This window comes from Excalfactoria chinensis, chromosome 1 (assembly GCF_039878825.1).
Source record: "Excalfactoria chinensis isolate bCotChi1 chromosome 1, bCotChi1.hap2, whole genome shotgun sequence".
NCBI classification, from domain to species: domain Eukaryota; kingdom Metazoa; phylum Chordata; class Aves; order Galliformes; family Phasianidae; genus Excalfactoria; species Excalfactoria chinensis.
The window spans coordinates 167,028,261-167,048,029 of NC_092825.1; the positions used below are offsets into that span (position 1 = coordinate 167,028,261).

The following is a 19,769-nucleotide window of genomic DNA, read 5'->3' on the forward strand; positions in this document are numbered from 1 at the left end:
ACTTTTATCCCCGAGACACAGAGGCAGGAACATCCCCAGCTCCCCTCAACTAGAGATTCACACCCACTTCCCTTATACCCTCCTGGAATTAAAGGCTGCGTCCGCCGCAGTGACTCATCTTGAGCTTACTCATCAGCTTTGTGCAGGATTTTAGCTCCAGCTAGCAGAGCTGGTCAGAAGGATCCTGCGTTTCTTAAGTAGTTCCTGGCACACGTTCTCCTCACACAGCGCTGTGCTGATGTGACACCTCTGGCAAGCTTTAGGCATCGTGACTTCTTCTGCTTAAACTGTTTCACCTGTACCCTGCAAAGCCACTGAGATTAGTAAGAAATCATCACATATCTAATACTGAACGTCATTTTTAAATAAACAAATAAATGAATGAATCGGGCTACCGTAAGAACTTCGTTTTGTTTTGCTTTGTTTTCCATACAGAGCACAAGTTCACCAGCCAAAAGTACGGCATCCTGTTCTGAACCTACAATACAGCCAGCATTACTTCCCAACATAATACAACCTGCTTATTTCCCAGCCCTGCAGATGAAGAACTGGAAGCTTTGTACAAGTAAATGAGAAGTTCTGCAACTTTGCAGTGAGACAGATGGCATTTGCCAGTGTTACTAAAATGCCTTGAGTCAGCAAACTGTAAAAAGCTGCCTCTGCATGAATAGAAAATAGTCCAGAAATTAACGTTATTTTCAGATTTGTTTACAAACTGGGATTCTGAAGGTATTTTGTGGTATAAACACGAATGTGATAAGAGCGTAATTCACCTCACGTCACTTCAATCTGCAAAAATGGAGACACCCAGATAACGTGTTCTATAATGCAGAGAAACTGGAGCAATTTTAGGGCACAAATCATCTGACCTATGTGAGGCGTCCACTTTAGGATGACATGACTCATGCGCTACAGATGCTTAATTCTTTCCTGTGTATGAAGGAAGCCTATATTAGATGTAGACTTCTCCATGGCAGAGATCTAGATAGGGCTGGATGGGTCCCACCTGCTGTGCCATACGTGTGATTCAGCGTTTCCCCAGAACGGGTGGTGAGGGCATTAAACTATTAATACAGCCCCACAAATTAATCCTCCACACAAAACTCACGTTGTCTCAGCAAGGAAAATTCACTGACTGTGAAACGTGAGGTTACTTGGCAGTAAGTACTGGTGAAAACCTATTACCCGTGTGACTTCAGGTGACTGGATTAATTTAGGAAGTGCCTATGGGTTTAGGAAAATTGATGTAGAGGAATGTCTTTGCTTTCTCACTTCAGAATAGGCAGGGAAAAAAATAACAGGAGAACACATGACCCAAAACAAAACATCCTGCAGAAATCTCTAGGCCTGTTTCACGTGAGATGCACCCCACTGCCACATTCTCAGATGAGGGGATTGTAAATCGTAATGCAGCTGAGAAGTAATACTGCAATTAAACATCGGCACCAGAGTCAGCACACACAGACAGCTGCAGCACGGTGTCTGAGGCGGATTCCTTATGCCATTACGGTGTTCTGCTGCCTACAGAAAGAAGTGAACAAACGTTAAATCAGCACAGCAGGCTGCGACCTCTGAGGCTGTCCCTGAGAGGAAGCCTTCAAGTTACACCTGTTAAGATAGCCGGAGCACAAAAGTAACAATGTCACTATTCGTCAAATACAGCGCAGGGCTTTGGTGCAGGTATTGATAAAGCTTCGTGGAACACGTGCATGCACTGGTGACATATGAAGGTACGCAAGGTGATGGAACACCGACAGATGTGTGTTTCTCTGAGGCGTGGACTCAGCTGGTCTCCTACATTGCTGTGCACCCCTCGAGCCGCGATGCCGGGGCAGACACGAGGCACAGCCGTGCGCAGGCCGCGGTGCCCCCGCAGTGCGATGCAGAGCGCTCAGCTCAGCGCCGGGCCCACCCTGCTCTCACCCACGGCACCCCAGTGTCGCTGCCGGGCCGCACCGCTTCTGTCCGAAGGGATTTCTGCCTTCCCCGTGCCCTCCCCCCACTGGTTCCCCAGTGCCTGCTGCGGGCTGGCGGCTGGGCGGCGGGCTGCAGTCCGTCCGCGCAGCCTCTAGGGCTCCCCTCGGCCGCCGGCGGTTTTTTCGAGCCCTTTGGAAGATGGGGCGGTATCCCTGATCCGCGCACACACCGGCCGGAGCCCGTCAGCAGCGCCTGACCTGGTGCAGGCCCCGCTCCCTGCCCCACGACCGGGCGGGAGGTGCCGCCCCGGAGCCGCCGCAGCGCTCCGCGCCGGAGCCGCCCCCGCTGCCCCGCACCGGCCGCCGCCTTTCCTGCGGCGCCGGGCTGAGCCGTGCCCTCCCGCAGGCCTCCGCGGAACCTCGAGAGGCCGTAATGCGCCGCGTCCCCCCGCCCGGCCCAGGGCCCGCCCTCGCCCTCCCCCAGCGCACATCCACCCCACGAGGCCGCGGTCCCTCGTCGTCGCGCTCCCCCCGCCGCTCGCCCCGAGGGGCCGCCCCGCCGCGCTGCCCCGTTTCCCCGGGCCGGGCAGGAGAAAGACAGCGGGCTGGGGGCAGCCGGGCAGGGCCAGGGGCACGGCCCCGCCGCGCTTGTACGGGGCTCTCTTGCCCTCTAGCGGGCAAAGGCAGCGGGGCGGCCCCGCAGTGTCCCCGGCGGCCTGCAGCTCCTCCTCGGGCCGGCCGCCTCCGTTCCTGCGCCGGGGAGCTCGTGGCAAGGGACTTGCCCGGTGACCCCTCCAGCGAGGGCTCTGCCCGGTGCGGATGGGGGTGGTTGTCGCCGCGGGCTGCTGCCGGTGGGTGGAATCCCAGAAGAGCCCCCCGCAAAGGCACAGCGGTGGGCAGGCGGCCCCAACAGCGCAATGCTGTGCCGTAGGAGGGTCCTGTTCCTTTCCAGATGCACATCAGTGAAAACTTTGGCTTTTGCCACGTTATTTCAGACGTGCTTTCTCCATCTAACAAAAGCTTTCGCACCATCCCCAGCAATTCTCGTGTTACAAGTGTGGTTTAGAAAACGTGCGTACTTTTTTAAGGCTGTCTGTGATTGATGTTCTTCCTCTAATCTACCACTTGCATTCCTGTTTTGTCAGCCAATTCCATACTTCTGCTCTCTCACCATCTTTAAATTATCGGTATTAGATATTGAATTTTTGCTCTGACTGTTGCCATCATTGAACTGTAGTGCCAATAATATAATAATAGAAAAACATTGTCCTTTTTCTTTTCCTTTTTCTGAAATAAAAAACCCATTCTTTGGGAAGCCCTAATATCTGTAGGGAGCCTCTCTTCCCTGGTTGTGGCTCCATGAAGCTGAGCCATGAGAAGAAATCCCTCTGTGTGCTGGTAACAAATGTAGTCAGGTCACTCAGAATGTAATCCCTTGGAAACCTCCACTCTCTGCTATAGTATTATAACCCGCTGTAATATTTTGCATGCCTGTGTCTCTTTCATTTGCTTAAACGCTATCCAATTACTTCATTGATAACTATTATATTTTATGTGTTTTTGCCTGATGATTTCTTTAATCATCCTGCCACTACTTCACAATAACACCAGCGTAGCATGTAACTGCACTCTGATTCAGTGATGTGAAGAGAGAGAAAATAATATAACCGCTTTATTCAAATAATTACTCTGGATATGTACTAATGTTTTCCTTTTAGCTGGCCAAGACAAAAGCATCTCTGACTAGAATCCAGGCTTAGTGTTACCTCAGTTTGTTTCCCCTGAATTTCTTGCTTTTGTCAAGACCGGAGACTCCTCCCTGTAGCACATGGAGTGAAAGGGATGCTCAAGCAAAGACCATATTTGTGGGGAGCAGAGGGACTGTGTGATTCCTAAGCCATTCCCCATGGAGGGCAGCCATGTTCTGTTTTGTTTCTGTTTTATTTCTGTTTGCCCAGTCTGAAGAAGTTTATAATGGAACTGGACAAAAGTATGAGAATGAATGCTTTACATTTTGGAGAGAGTGGAAGGTCGTGGAAAATGCATTCCATCTTTTGGGTTCGAGAGACTGTGTTTGACATGTTTGATTCTCTAATTAAAGTAAGAACACACGAGTGTGGTTCTAAGAGGCTTGGGTACAGCTATGCCACTGCCTTCTCTGAGACAAGGGCAGTGGAAACACCATTTGGGGAGTATGTGTGCTCCTGGCCACACAGTCTGTTCCTCTGGTTGTCCCCTAAGAACCAAAACTGCTGGGTTAGGGATGTCAGAAGGTACATCACTGTATCCTCCCATTACTATCTGTTGGTAGTCTGGATGTTCCTGAATTGCCTAACCCCACATTGATCCTGACTCCACACTTTGTCTTCTATGACAGCAAATTCTGGAAATTCACTATTCTCTGTAAAATACATATTTATGTGTGTATACATAAGACTTTCTTCTGTCAGTTTCAAACCAATCTCTTATTAATTTCATTGACCAACTCCTAATCCTTGTGTTACAGCAACAGAATAACAGTTACACATCTATCCTCCATATTCCCTTCCTGTTTTTGTAAACCTTGCTCTTTGTCCTTAACCTTCTTTCCAAACGGATGAGTCCCAGCCTATGGAGCTTCTTATCAGGCACTCAGGAGGTGTGAGGGTCTTAGCTTCCCCTGAGAAGACAATAAACACTATGGACTGCATTATATAAACTGCCATCTGTGTCATCTTTTCATGTGTCACTGCGTGCCTCCAAAAGTATTTTCAGTGTCACCCCAGGTGCTGGTGAGGAGTTGGAACTGCTGGTGAGTTTGAGTTGTTCTCCTCTAGCCCTTCAGCGTGCACAGCTACAGTCCATGTTTGGTGTCACAGGAGGAGTTAACTGATCTTCATAGTGGTCTCCAGGTTTTTTACTGCGTGAAAAACAGACTTCAAGGAAAAGAACAGCTCTAAGCTGCTTCACGTCCCCAAATGTGACTCTCCCTCCCACTCTAGCTGCCAGTGCACTGTTCTCACAAGGGTCACCAACACACTCCTGAATGTCAGGCTGTTTCTCCCCAGAGGACGTACTTCCCCACGGAGGAGCTGAAGAGGACAATGTCTCTGTGTCTCTGTGTCTCTGCCTCCAGCCCTCAAAATTCAGAGTGTGATTCCACATCCTGTCCTTCATTTCTCAGGAAAAAATAAATAAATCTCTGCTTTCATAGCTGCCCTTGATAAAGCAAAGCATTCCCACTCCATCTTTCAGAGATTTTATCAATGTCTGCAAACCTGAAATCCACCATGGGGATTCCAGTCCCCCCCAGCACCTGTTATTCCAAGAGAGCTTAGAAATTCGTCAGAGGGTCTGAAAAACATAGCAGCCGTAGGAATTCACACCAGAAATAGATGCTGTCTGAACAGCTTTGCTTTCTCCAGACATTGCAATGAAAACACTGACAGGCAATTGGGGAAGAATTCATTCAGGAGGTTCCTCTGCTTCCTCCACTTTAAACATTGCTCCAGGTTTGAGGAAGAGAGCTGCAATTAACCATTCTCAGGGAGTGGATTTATGGCACAGCCGCGCTCTGAGAACTCACTTCTTCTGCAGATACCGACAAATTGGCTCAGACTCCTGCCCTTACTGCAGTAACACTGCAGCCAACAGAACTATGCGTGTAAATGTTGAGACATCGGGCAGACCTCTTGTATTAGGTATCTTGCTTTTTTTAGTGGAGGCCAGGCTTCTAAAGAAACACATGGCAAAACTGAAGGAAAATTATCTTGCCAAGCCTCGAGTTATGCTATTTGTAAAAATCTTGATATGAACAAGCAAAAGGAATTTGCTTGAACTCCCTGGAATTCATAGCCCTTATTCCTGTAATCATCGGATTGTTCCAGCTCTGTATCTGGGAACCTGGTTCTGCTGAAGGCTCGGATACAGAGCCTGTAAGTTTGCTCCCTTGTTTAGGGAACATCTTTTCTGGTTGTGTCTTCCAGCAGCCACACGGCAAACCCCATTCCTCCAAGATACTCTGGATTAGATTCTTTGCTTTGGTAACTTGGCAGAGCACCATGCCATAGCTGGAGCTCTGACAACTGATGTGAACAGAGGGTAAGCACATTTGGGTCCTTTATTTCCCCAGGTTAAAAAAAAAAAAAAAAAAAAAAAAAAAAAAAAAAAAAAAAAAAAAGAAAGAAAAAAGAAAAAAACCCTCTTAACAGTTCATCATTGTAAAACCTCAGAATCTGTGAGCCATTTTTGGCTGCACCTTCCATAATGATGGAAAACTGTACTCAGCTGCACAAGTATGAGAACTCAGTTCCTTCATAAATATTCTTGAATATTTCTTTCTGTAGACTTGACCATCAATAACTTTTTCCTTCATACCGATTTTGGTCCAGAAGTCCTTATTAATTCATTTATAATTTGAGTCATATGCCGCTTTCCTAATTTTTTGTCTAGTCATTTTAAATATCTTTGTGTGGTATTCAGACAACAACAGCGAATCTTGTAGCTATTATTATCCTTGCAATTTCCCCTGAGTGTTAGCAAAGTCTACATAATGCAGAGCCCATCCAATACTTCAAAGTTATTGCATTCCAAAGCTATTAAAATGAGATGCCTTTATTTGGGATATCTTTTAATTTAACAGTGGGGATGAAGCTTATTTCTCAGCATTTTTGAAAGGTAAAAATAAATCTTAAAGACACACACAAATGCCATGCTTGAAAAATAGCAGCATTCTGGTAATATGCTTGGATAGAGTTGATCATTTATAGGGATATTTTACATGCGGTGTCTCTGTTCAGGAAAGAGAGTCAAGCAATTTCCACGTCTGAAATTACCTGAAATCTTGTGTTCTGTAAGGCCAAGGATAAATGATCAAAAAACAAGGACTAAACTAAGACTGAAAAGCTAAGGTTCTCCAAAGGGCTCTTTGGTGTCTCATTTTGGGCAATTAAGTTAAAAAATTCTGAGGATGCCTTACGTGGGTGCTAAGTAAGTGAATTTCAGAAAGCGCATATAGAAAACTAGATCCATTCAGTACCTTTAATTATTTCCTTATTTCACTTAGGATGAGGATTTCAGTGCCTGACGCTAAGTTGCCACCACTGTCTTAAAGTCCTGCCCTCGTTGTACTGCAGTGATAGTATGCTTTCACTAATCTGTGGCATTCTTGTCACGTGAAAATCTCAAATACTTGCTTTATTTCACTTCATGCCTTCATAGCACTTCTGAAAAGAATGTCAACCAAGTCTAAATCGCTGAAGGTTTCCTATGTCATAGGATACACAACTATAATGTATGCATTAGGATATTTGGGTAGTCACTGAGGTAGTCCCACCAAGTTGTGGAGAAGCAGATAAGCACTGTACATTTTTATTCATGGCACGTTTTTATGGTGCAGGCAAGAAGACAACACCAAGGCTGTATGCAATATGCACCACAAGACAAAGAACATTTGTTTCCTACCGAATTCTGCCTGCACCTCATCTTGCAGCCTGATCTAGCAAGCAGCTTCTTTCAAGACTGGTCCGTAAGAAAGGGAGCTCTGAAGTAGTAGGAAGATCTAAAAATGGTTTGTTTTGTTGTTTGTTTTGTTTTGGTTTTTGTTTGTTGGTTTGTTTTGTCTAGCATTTAAGCAGAGATCACAGACTTCACTGCTTTCCCTTTCAGATGCAGAGCAGCCTACTTTCACTCTCCAGTATTCATGTTATTGACCCAAAAGAAGGGAAAAACCCAGAATTCCTATCTAATGAGAGCGAACTTGCCCCAGTCCACTAAGCGCACCACCAGTATAAAGGGGCAGGATTTTCCTCACATTGCAGAATGCTGATGCTCTTCTGAAGACTTCTGCTTCCAGTCACTGCTCCAATTGGTTCCTATCAATTCCAGCATTACACACAGTGCCAACTGCTGCCGCATGGTCATTCCTGTTGAGTCTGCAGAAAACTCACAATCTTTTTGCTGACAGCATAACCCGTAAGACTGCAGTGTCATGCGAGCAGTTTCTCAGGTTGTTTTGAGGTTTTGTTTTGTCTTTTTTTGCACTGATTTCTTAGAATTGTCAAAAAGTTCTTACTCTTCTCTGCTTCTTCACGTTTTACAGAAGGTGCAATCAACTGAATTCACTCATCGATTTCACGTCCAAAATGTTCTCAGCATGCAGCTATCTCATCAGCTCCGCATTCCACATCAGCCTTGCCCTTCATCTTACTCATTCTTTGGTGTGGCTGTTTGGTGACTGGAGCAAGAACTACTTGTTCGTGTATGGAGTCCTTAATCACCAAGCGTCTAGAGCAGAAATTCTAGTGTTTTGCCTTTAATAATACCCAGTGACCTTGCAATGGGTATTACAGCATTTCATCTTGTTCTTACTCATCTACTAAAAGCTCATTAGCTCTTCTTGTGTAACTATCTGGTCCTCTTCCATTTTGCTTCTCATATTTGTCATCCTCAAACTGTTTGATTATTCCATGTGTGTAAAAGAGAGACCAAAATAATATAGCATTTTAGGGTGAGATCATGTATCCTCCTACCAGCTGTGGCTCCTGTGCCATAAACTCAACACAGCTACCCCCAACACCCAGGGCTTTGCATTTTAGCATATACATCTTCTGAAATATCTGAAGGAGTTTGTGTATCCTCCACCCCTTCCTGATGTGGAATTCCCAGCTGTGCATAGCTAGAGCAGAGCCAGGTGAATGGATGACTTACTCTGTCTGACAGATGACATGCCACATCCACACAGCGCCAGCCGCTTTGTGTAAGGAGCTCTGTAGGAACTGGCAGGCCTTTAGGTCTTTCTTCATCCAGGCTTTTCAAAAACAAGTAAATTTCATAGTTCTCCAGAGCTCTTTTTTCTCTCTGTGTGATCCTTATTCTCGGTGTTCTTCTTGGTGGCAACATACCTTCAGGGAACAAATACCATGCCATATCCTGGTTCTCTGTAATACTGCTTTTTTCATCCTCCTTAACCCCCCTGCCAGTTTTTGCATAGCCAACATTCTTTAAAAGAAGATGAATCAAGGAGATTCACAACTTCAGATTTTAAATATAAGAAAGTCAGCAGAGGTCACTGTGAATTGCAGGCACTCCTCTTAAGCATAAATTGAGTACACAGAAGTTGGCAGCACCTTTTGGAATTAAAAATCTTCACAGCACAAATGCACTTAATGTGATCATGAAGTAAAAGCTACATAAACATCTGAAAACAAAATATAATGCTTGTCACAGACCAAGGTAACTAATAGGAGAGAGGTCTGGGGGACTGAGACTCAGAGAAGATTAATGTCAGCAATGAGAAAAGATTGCATTCTTGTTTGCTTTTGAAGGGAGCTTTGAGATTTTTCTGATGTGAGAACCTTGATGTGGAAGCCTTCCAAGCACAGACCTCACTCAGAACTCTGCAGAAATTCTTTGGATGTAGAACTTGTGATATTATATCAGGTACGCAGCACACCCGCACAGAAACAACTGCATCTGCTTCACTAGCAGTGATTTGGTGATCTGTAGGCAGAACTGCAGGCTAAGTCATAGAAAAATCTAAGAAGACACTTTCCCCTTTGACTGAATTTCTGGGCTCAGGTTCTAGCCTTCATTTCAGCTTAAACGCACTCCTGTATGTAGCAGATGCAAAGACAACAAAATATCCTCTTTATCCTGTAGCTGTGACTCTCTTGACCACAGCATCATCAGACATTTTTCAGGCTGCCCATCGGCAGTTCTGCTCTTTCCTCTTCAAATACACTTTATGGGTATCTTCTCTGAAATTCACATTGGGCAAAAATATATATATATTAAAAAAAAAAAAAGGATTGTAATTCAGACTACTGAGGTTTGTTTTCTGTGGGTTTTTGTTTCTGCAAGAGTGCAGAATCCAGAGGAGAAAAAGCTTCAAATTACAGCTGACAGTTGCAGTGCTCTTAGAAGTATTTTAATAAATGATGTTGTGATTTGGTGTAGATAACACATCTTGTAAAAACAGCTTAGGTGAACTGAGAAAATAATGGTAACAGCTTTGCAAAACTTTACTTGCAATCTGAAATAATTTGGGTGATGGGGAAAATGGGTCTGACTCTGAAGACTACAAAGTGTTCCAAACTACATTAAATTCACAATTGCAGAATCTCTGCTTTTGTGCAATACAGTGGCAGTAATTTCTACTTTAATAGCTGTCAAGGGCAGATTAACATCAAGTATGGAGAAACTAGGCAAAACACTTTTTGCAAGTAAACATCTTGCAATTTTTCCTCTTTTGCCAGAGCAAAATTTGTAGTTTACAGTGTACACTTAGTTTGTATTCACAGGCTTAACACATAATATTATAACTGGTATGATAACAGGGTAGTACATTTTACAGTCTCGATGTTTTAACTCTGAGACTCATTGGAGAATGCAGGCAGAGGACTTTAATGACATATTAAAGGACTCAGGAAAGAAACTAGTAGCAATTAACAGCACAATGAGTGGCACTCTTGTCCTTTGACCCAGAACACAATCACCTGAAACAAGCTGCTTCACTTTTGTTTGTACATGGCCTAGAATTACAGCACTGTTTATTTATGCCATTTAGATAGAAAGCCTGGCGTTAAAATAAATAAATAAATAAACAATCATCCTGTGACATTAAATAGTCACCAAATTCCTAAAGCCTACCTGAAATGCCATCTCAAATTGACTGTCAGCAACCCACAGCTACTTTTCAAAAGTAATATTGCTGACCAGCTGTCCTCCTCTATCCTCGCCTTCTAGTGATTTCATCTAGGATGTACTTCTTTAGTTACTTACAGTTATCAACAGGGAATGGAGTAATATTTACTGCTTCATCTCTGTCTGGTAGGCAGTGTGTTGAAGAAGGACATTTGTTTGGTTTGGTATCACATGTTGTTGACAAAGGCATGTCAGCAAGTTTTTATCACCATATCATGTTTTAGACATTTGCAAACTGGTTCTTTTTTTTTCCAAAATCAAGGAAGTTGCTTAGTCTACTTAATTAAAATTACCTGGGTAGTCTTCCTTCTACTTTTCTAAGAGCTGTTATGGGTTTGTTTGTTTGTTTGTTTCAGTCTTCTGCTGCCTCTTCTATCCTCCATGAGTTTTCAAAGCTATGTGAAATACCTGGAAACAGTTCAGAGTTTTCTTAGGCTAGTTCCTGAATCACTTCAGCAGTCTCTTCAAAATGTAAGTTACAACAAATTAGAACCAGTAGAGTTACAGCTGAGAAAATTAAAACATTAAATGTAAGGTGTATATCAGCAGATAGACGAGCAGTAGCAGAATACAGACATAGACATCCCCAGATACCAAATGCAGACCTCAAAAGATGAATAAAGCAGATATTTTGTCTTTAAAAAAGTAATTAATGGCCAACCGAAAACCATCCAAATTATGCAATATTTGCAGAAAATATTTTATAAATAGCTTTTATCTTCAATAATTATTTCAAGTTCTGTCATAAACCCTTCACAAATGATATAATACTTATTTGTTGTTGAGGTATCTCAATCCTTCCAAGCAGTCCCATGTTTCTGGAGAAGAAAATAGACTGCACGAGTGTTAAGTAATTTAGATCCCACTTAATATGTAATAATTGCTAACCTGCAGTTTATTCAATATAATAGTTCAATACTCATCCTTCAGACTTGCCCTCCAGTTCCTCTATTCAGGTCTGATACGAGTGCTTGGCTCTTTTGGGTGCCAGGATGTTTTTAAGTGTAACAGAAGTGTAATTCTGAGTAAATCTGAAGTAAGATCACCTTAGACAGTCCTCAGTTTCTAGCAGTTGGCCTACAGGCTCTGTTGGTCCTCAGTCCTCCAGTATTGCCACAGCCTACTGGACCTTCTCATTGCTTATGAAATGGGATGCTCCAGGCAGACCTCAGGTCCTCTGAGTCAATACAGCTGTCTCTTTTGCTGTTGTGGAGAACAATAAACAGCTTGTTTTCACCAGACCCCCCATTCATATTCACAATCTTCCACTCAACTAAGCTTAGGAGCAGCTGATAGCATGGTAAGAAGCCTCAATAAGTACACAGATTGTTCCAAAAGTAATATCTCCTATTTATTTCCACAGAAACAACAGGTACAAAAAGCACAATATTTGATAGATCCAATTCTCAGCTAACAAAATACTATTTTTCAATATAGTTATTGTTTAGCAGACTCATATGGATGAGCTGATCAAGATGCTCTTCATTTCATGGAATGGTATCTGTGCAGGGCAGCTGGGAACATGGCTCGTCTTTCACATCCCTGTTGCTACTGCTGAAGTGCACCATCCACCACCTCACTGTGCTCACATCTACTGTTTGGTCTCTATAAATGTTCAGTAAGTGCCAATGAATGTCAATGGGTGCAATTTTTTCCGCCATAAAGAATTTAGTTCCACACCTTTGCTTCATATGCACTTCCATGTCAGAAGTCATTCTGTCAGACTGCCCCTCTGCTGCCATATGTCACAGGGCAACAAAATATAATGGAATATTGGTGGAAGGTTCAACCTCTGCTGCCATATCACCAACATCTGCTTCTGATCGCACAAGCATTACTTTTGGAGCAGCCCTTGTACTTTCAGCCACCACAAGCAGGCAGACAGGCAGCGTCTGTCACACCAGACCAATCTGCCATTGTGTTACAGCTGATTTGCTACGGATTCTAACATCCTATGGGTACATCTTCTGTGTTTCATGGAGGCATGGACAGGGCCCACGGACCAGAACCAGCATCATACAGGTGCCTTGGCTTCTCTCTGAACTGCTTCAACTAAATTTCTCCATTCCAGATGAGACAGATAGAAGCTATACCCAAGCCACATAAACATGAGACTATAAACACTGTGACTGCTATATGAATATGAGATCACCCCAAGCACTATGAACATGAGCCAATCTGTGTATCTCGGCATCCTGCTATCGGTACAATATGCTGTCTCAGACAGGATCTGGTAGCAGACCAGAAGTCCATGCTGAGTGCATTCAGGTGTTCTCCTGACAACGGCCAACTCCTGCCTGAATGGAGCCATGTGGGGGTCATTCTCCAAAGAGCAGTGTCATGCGCAGCTTCTGCAGGCAGACATCAATAGAAACAGAACAACACTGCCAATACCATGAACTTTGGATTAGGACTTCCACATTTATATGAAAGGATCTCAGAACCTTTTATAGTGAAGGTCTGGGTCTAACACACAGGTAGCAGTGCTCCTAGCTTAGATCTGATCCTGTATTTTCAGCTATTGCACTACCGAAGACAAATACTTGGAAAATAATCCTTCTCTCCCTTACACAAAAGCATTTGTAATCAAACGTCATAAATGGTATCCTGAGCAAGGGAAGTAAACACTACTTGAAATAATGGCCAGCATTACAGAAAACAGTAATTTAACGTTTTATAATTCCTTTCTTTTTCAAAGAAATAATTACATATATCTCACCATCTTCAGCAGTATTAAAGATGTTATACTTTAAGATAACTTTAATTAATAAATCATAGTGGCAGTACAAAGTGTTGCTAATATTAGCCCTAGGCAGTGGTCTGGGAAAAACAAGAAGGTATATGATGCTTCTTTAACATTGTTGGAAAACATGTATTTTTAAAGTATTTTATAGGTTAAAATCCTGATAATTCTCTATTTGTTCCTTTAGTAACGCAGTGAAGCAATGGCTCTGTCATATTTTTGAGCTAAATAACAATAATTATTTAAAATTATATCAGTCAAATTGCACTTAAAAATATGAGTCTGAATCCCTAATAAATCTTTCTTGTTTTTGAAGTAACCCAGATAAAATTAACTTTGCTAATCTTGACTTGTTTTATTGTACCCTCTCTCTTCTTATGTACAGAACCTATACAACGGAAAGTGTTAGGCAACCTTAACTGTAGTTATTGCTACAACTCTTCCCATAAAACCTCAGGTGAAGTACTGGTATAATTAAACAGAAGGGAGTGTTCACACTGATTTCAGAGAATGAAAGAGAAAAGAAGTGTTTCCTGAAAGACAGTAATGTCTCCACAATAAAAGTTTGTATTTACATGGAAAGCGCTGGTAATAATATTTCAGGAAATCCAACAATTAGAGTATTATATGTAAAAAAAGCATATATAAATGTCTCTAAAAATGTGGCTATGAATATAAAGATACATGTAAAAAGTCTAAATTTGATTATTGCAATTAGATATGTGTTCATCTTTTTTAATCCATACTAGGAACACGATCAAAATCATTTGAAAGGAAAGAAAAATGAAGTACAATTTACTCAACTGTTTACTCAACAATTTACACAAGGAAAATACTGACCACTAAGGTACATAATGTAATTCCATTACTTAGGATGTTTTCAAGGGACTGTGAGAGTTCTCTTACCGTCACAACAGTACCGTGGGATCTTATCACGGAAAGATAAAAGAGCAGCTGAACCACAGATCTCACCTAATAGTGAGCAAGACCCCAGTATTCAGTGACTTGTGTATACAATCTATTTTATGCAGCAGCACTCTTGCTTCAGACCACAAGACTTCAAAAAATCTGCAAAGTTAGGCACATGCCTTTTCGCCAGCCTGAGCCTTAGAGTCACAGAGAAGGCACTTGCACCAAGATACGCACATTGCTTTACAAAGAGTATTAGTTTTGACCTGCTCTGGTTTTATTCACATAAAAGCATTACTTCAGCAGCCTGCATACCATTTCTTTTATGAAGAAGGTAAATACCAACTTAGAAACCATATCTTAACATCTTTTCAGTTTTGTCTCTAATGTCTTCACCTCAGAATACTTTTTTTAACATTTAAGAAATCACAGAATCAGAGGAAGGGAGGTGTTGGAAGGGACCTCAAGAGATCATCAAGCCCAACCCCCTGCTAAAGCAACCTCCCTGCAGTAGGTTGCAAAGGTAGATGTCCACGCGGGTCTTGAATAGCTCCACAGAAGGAGACTGCACAACCTCTCTGGGCAGCCTGTTCCAGTGCTCCATTGCCCTTGCTGTAAAAAAGTTTTGCACGTTAGCACAGAACTTCCTATGTACAAGTTCTAGGCCACAACTTCTTGTTCTATCCCTACACACCACCGAGAAGAGCCTGGCCTCATCCATTTGCCTCTCACCCCCCTTTAGATATTTATAAACATTAATCAGATTCACCCTCAGCCTTCTTTTCCCCAGGCTGAACAGATACGGGTTACTCAGCCTTGCCTCATACGGGGGATGCTCCAGGCCTTCTACTGGATTCCTGATAGGAGATATCTTATTTTTCAACTGGGGAGCCCAGAACTGGACACAGTAGTCTAAATGCGGCCTCACCAGAGCAGAGGAGAGGGGGAGGATCACTGTCCTTGACCTGCTGGCAGCACTCTTTTTCAATCTGTTTTTCTTCTGATTTTCAATTAGACTTAAAAAGTAGCTTTGAGGGAACTCGTTACGTATGGCAGCATTATGAGAGGCATTTGGGCACATATCAATTTAATGCATCCTCAAAATTTGACATAAATTTTAATTCTTTTCATTTCAAACAGACTCTTATCACAATAAGCTTTTGAGTATCTTCAGTGAGTTGAAAATATTTGAAGACACACAGTATTTACATTCTAACTCCTAAATGCAATGATTGCTATAAACTGTTCTTTCATGAACTGAATGGTGTTATCTAGCCACAAAATTGCATTTATTCTCATCCTTACTGGTGTGTGAATCTTGACTGTCTGGTAGTGAGGTCAATTTCCATCATCTCTAAATCCTATAAAATAACTGGACTTTCTGTTAACAAACAACACAATGTCATCCTTGGGCTTCTTCACCACAGGAGGATATTTCAGCTTCCTTGAAACTGATATCAACTTATTCTTTATTTGCTTTGGAAGGAGAGTGGGTAGGCATGATGGAGTAATAGCCTCTCTAGTTTACAAAGTGCCATCCCTTAAATCTCTTCCCAGCCTTCACAACAAACAACTTCGGTATAGAACCTTAGAGACTCCGAGTAGAGATGAAGATATCAGCTGGCCAATTTTAAAGGTTGTCTAGTTTTATCAAATCACCTTCCAGTTTTCAAGGTGTGCAAGGTCCTTTTTATTACTTTCAACAAAATTTGTCTTCACTGTCCTTATCCCTATCTGATTTTGAGTGTTTTCCTTGTTGTCACTGGGAGACAAATTGCTGTCCTTTCTGTTAAAATGAAATAGAAGCAATACTCTTAAGTGGACTAATGCTATTTTGAAGGCCAGGGATTGTGAGACCTTCTGTTGCAAGTCTTCTGTCTGACATAGGGCAGAATTCAATCTACGCTCCAGTTCTTCACTCACAAAATAAAGCTGTGATATTTCCTATCTTTCAGTCCTGCCTGTTCAGTTCTTCCAGGAAAGAAGTACCCCAAAAATCATTAGCACAGTGCCTAGCCTACTAAAATCTTACATTTGTTTGGCATTTGTTGTCAAATAGCCCATACAGTAAATAAATCAGACCATTCCCATGCCTTTTCTCACCCCCTATAAAGAGGGGCTCCACAGTCCCTCCCTCCACTTACAAGTGGCTGGTCATGCATCATCCCTCCTCCCCGAACCCTTTTACACAGCACTGTAAGTCTCCATAGACAGACTGGCAAGATGGGTGGCCCTCAGACTGGATGATCAAATCCATCTCTCAACTCTTATTCTATCTAAAATAGTAAGAAAGGGCTTGAATTAACAGGAGTTAATTTAAGCCATTACAAGAGTAAATGAATGCTGGCTTTAAGCCTAATGCTCTTGAGGGGATTGGAGTTCTAACAGAGACCGAATCCATGCTGGAACCTGGCCTAATGCCCTTAAAAGACACTGAGATGTGAAGGTAGATGTTCAAGGATGCGAAGCTGCAAGTTTACTTCCTATTTTAATGCTTCACTTTGTTATAAAATCATGAAAGAAAATGAAATTTATGGCAGCAATGATTTCCTAAGTATCAGAGGAGTCCCACGGGCTTTGTTTCATGGTAGAGTGTGTTCATTTTTTGATGTGATTACACATTATGCTCATTATGTCTAATAAGCAATAACTGCATTTTAGTACTGCTCTATTACAATTCAGCAGAGCATTGAATCTTACAGGAAAATTACATCCTTAAGCATTTAGGAAAATCTTAAATTAGGCTTTTCATTTGCTTTTGAAGTTTTTGTCAGTGTAAATATCTCTAGAAGGAAGTCTGAAGCCAACATGTAGAAAGCACTTGTTAAAAAAACGGGTAAAGCTTGTTAAACATCATGATTGCTGCTTGCGAGGGTCAAGGAAGAGAAGACTGTGCAGAGTGGGAAAGAGCCTCTGAAATAAAATTTAAGTGCTGCAGATCGTAGTGGTTGATGACATTTGTCACCTTTGATGAAACTCCTGTTATGTCTACCAGATTGTCGGTGTAATCTTTATGGATCTTTGCTTTCTGACACAAACCATCCTGTACTGATACTGCACCAGGTGAAACAGGACTACCTCTTCATAGCCTTTCTGGCTATTTAGGCATACATTCTAGGACCCAGAATATAGAAGTCTGGTTACTGCAACATGAGTGTGGGCCTTGTAAGCACAGCAGTAGCTGAGCACTCCACAGGGGTGCTACACACAGGGTGACTAAGGACATCTCACCTCACCATCAGCATTGCGTGCTTACAGCCATAGGGGAATAACTCTCACTCGGCAGCTGTGTCTGTTCCAGTCAAGAATGTCATCCAAGGAATGGCAAATGACCTACTTAGTCGTTCTTACTCAAAGAAAAACTGAAGATGCCCAGCAGGTTACTGAATTCACCTTGCTTACCTATGCTGCAGTTATATGTTCAACGTCATAGGATCTGGCATTCTGAATGCAAGTCCCTCAGCTATCCTTTACAATGCTTCTGGGATGTTGCCAGCATCCATGAGGTGCGTATTATTGGTTGACACAGAAAGGGAAGTACTCGTAATGTGTTTGTGCAAATGCTCTGTCAAGTAATAAGGCTGGGACAGAGAATATTTTGTCTGTCTGGAGGGAAGTAGAAACAGGGAACAGGAATTTGCTGTTTTACTGCTCTGCAGCAGAAGTGGGATTTTTCAGTATGTGTTTTATGCACGACAAGGATTTTGCTGCTATGTTTTACAGTATCTGAGGATTATAAAGGATTTTCTTGTATGAGTTACTTTCTGTGTCTCCGGGGATAAAAAACAAGATTTTGCAATGTATATTATGGTCCATGGAAATGGAAACCATTCAGCCTACATGTTGCACTCTTGGGTGATATTGCACTGAGCAGTCATTTATATTCCCCAGAGGTGTTTTTGAAGAGTTTGTGTGCTGCTAAGGATTGAGGTGGCACATTCCTGAAGATATCCCAGACACGTTGCTGAATGACATTCAATGGACAACACATGCTAATGGAAGTCTGGATAAATTCTGAGATGCCACAATTTAAATGTCTAAAATTACCACGTACAAAACTGAACTCATGTCCCTGAGTTCAGATTGGTGAAGGATAGCAAACCAAAAGTCCTTTACTAGCACAGGGTAATCATCATCTGTCAGTAGACAGAAGGCAAAAAGACATTTCCATGTTTCCAAGTCTGTAACGCTGGCAACATACTTGCTGTCATATCAGAAAGAGGTGAATGGCACAGCTTACTACAACAGACTGAATGCTTTCTGAAGGCTTTTAACCATACTTTGGTTTCCCATTACTTATGGGAAACTGCATTTTCTCTCCCAAATGCCTTAAATTTAGAACTACCCTCTCTCCAACTCTCCAGTTCTCTCTCTCCAGCTTTTTCCACTCTCACATTTGCCAGGTGAATATTCCAAAAACTTGAATCATAGCACTACACACCTATAAATGATGTCTGGTTTCCCATGTGACCACATCACCAGTTCCCAGATGGCCCAATCATAGAATATGAATCATAGAATCTTTAGAGTTGGAAAAGACCACTAAGATCGTCTAGTCCAACCATCGATCCATTACCACCATGCCCACTAACCATGTCCTTAAGTGACACATCTCCAGGCACTTCTTGAAAATCTCCACAGACTGTGACTCCACCACCTCACCCAGCAGCATGTCCCAGTGCCTCACCTCTCATTATGAAAATACATTTTTGACTGACAAAACATCTAGCAACCACGTGTATTGAAAAAACAAACAAACAAAAGCAAACGTGTTTTGCTATTAGGAATAAGGGATTAAAGCAGTATTTGGGACTAAGTAGAAAAGGACAGGCTTAATAGCAAATACCAAGCTCAGTCCAGCCAAGGCTTAGAGCATTTCAGTAGAACAGAAGTGGCAGCTGACCAAAGCACATGTTAAAAAACCCAGGGTGAGTAGCTGTCTCTGACATAAGTGATGGCACAGGTCAGCTCCATCTGTCACACTCCTCAGCGGCCACATCTGCCATGACACTTTGTATAAGCAACATCTCCTGTCATCTGCATCTCATGAGAAACTCTACTCCAAAAGGATGTTTTAGACCCAGCTGCTATTCGCCTGGCACACACGCAGTGCAAAGTACGCCTACATGACATTCCCAACACCACAGCACCAAGCCAGTGCTGCAGCACTGACACAGCCACACCTGACTTGTGCTTCCCACAGTATCACAGAATCACAGAACTGTTGAGGTTGGAAAAGACCTCTAAGACCAGTAAGTCCAACCATCGGCCCATCTCCTGCCCCCGCCGTCCCCTCCGCCGCCGGGATCCCGCCGAACGGGACAAGCCCCAGCTCCCGCTTTCAGTGAACGATCTCCGAGGTCCTTCGCACCTGCTGCTCCGTTACCATCCCGCCAGGCCCGTCCGCCCCGCGCTGCGGGCAGCTCCCGTCCCGCTGTGCGTACCGGGGCCACGGAGCCCCTCTCGCTCTGCTAGCCCCGCTCGCCCCGCAGCCCCGCCGTCCCGGCCTGGCCGTCGCG

General features: G+C 43.0%; 1 long non-coding RNA gene across 1 annotated transcript; it reads right to left on the minus strand.

The window, feature by feature from the left end:
* Positions 1 to 7,583: 7,583 nt before the first annotated feature.
* On the minus strand, positions 7,584 to 19,756 carry LOC140255764 (uncharacterized). Its single transcript, XR_011904542.1, has 4 exons — positions 19,622 to 19,756; positions 11,645 to 11,801; positions 10,892 to 11,006; positions 7,584 to 8,797 (listed from the first exon to the last, which is right to left on the minus strand). It is a non-coding gene; the product is annotated as an uncharacterized lncRNA (long non-coding RNA).
* Positions 19,757 to 19,769: the final 13 nt, after the last annotated feature.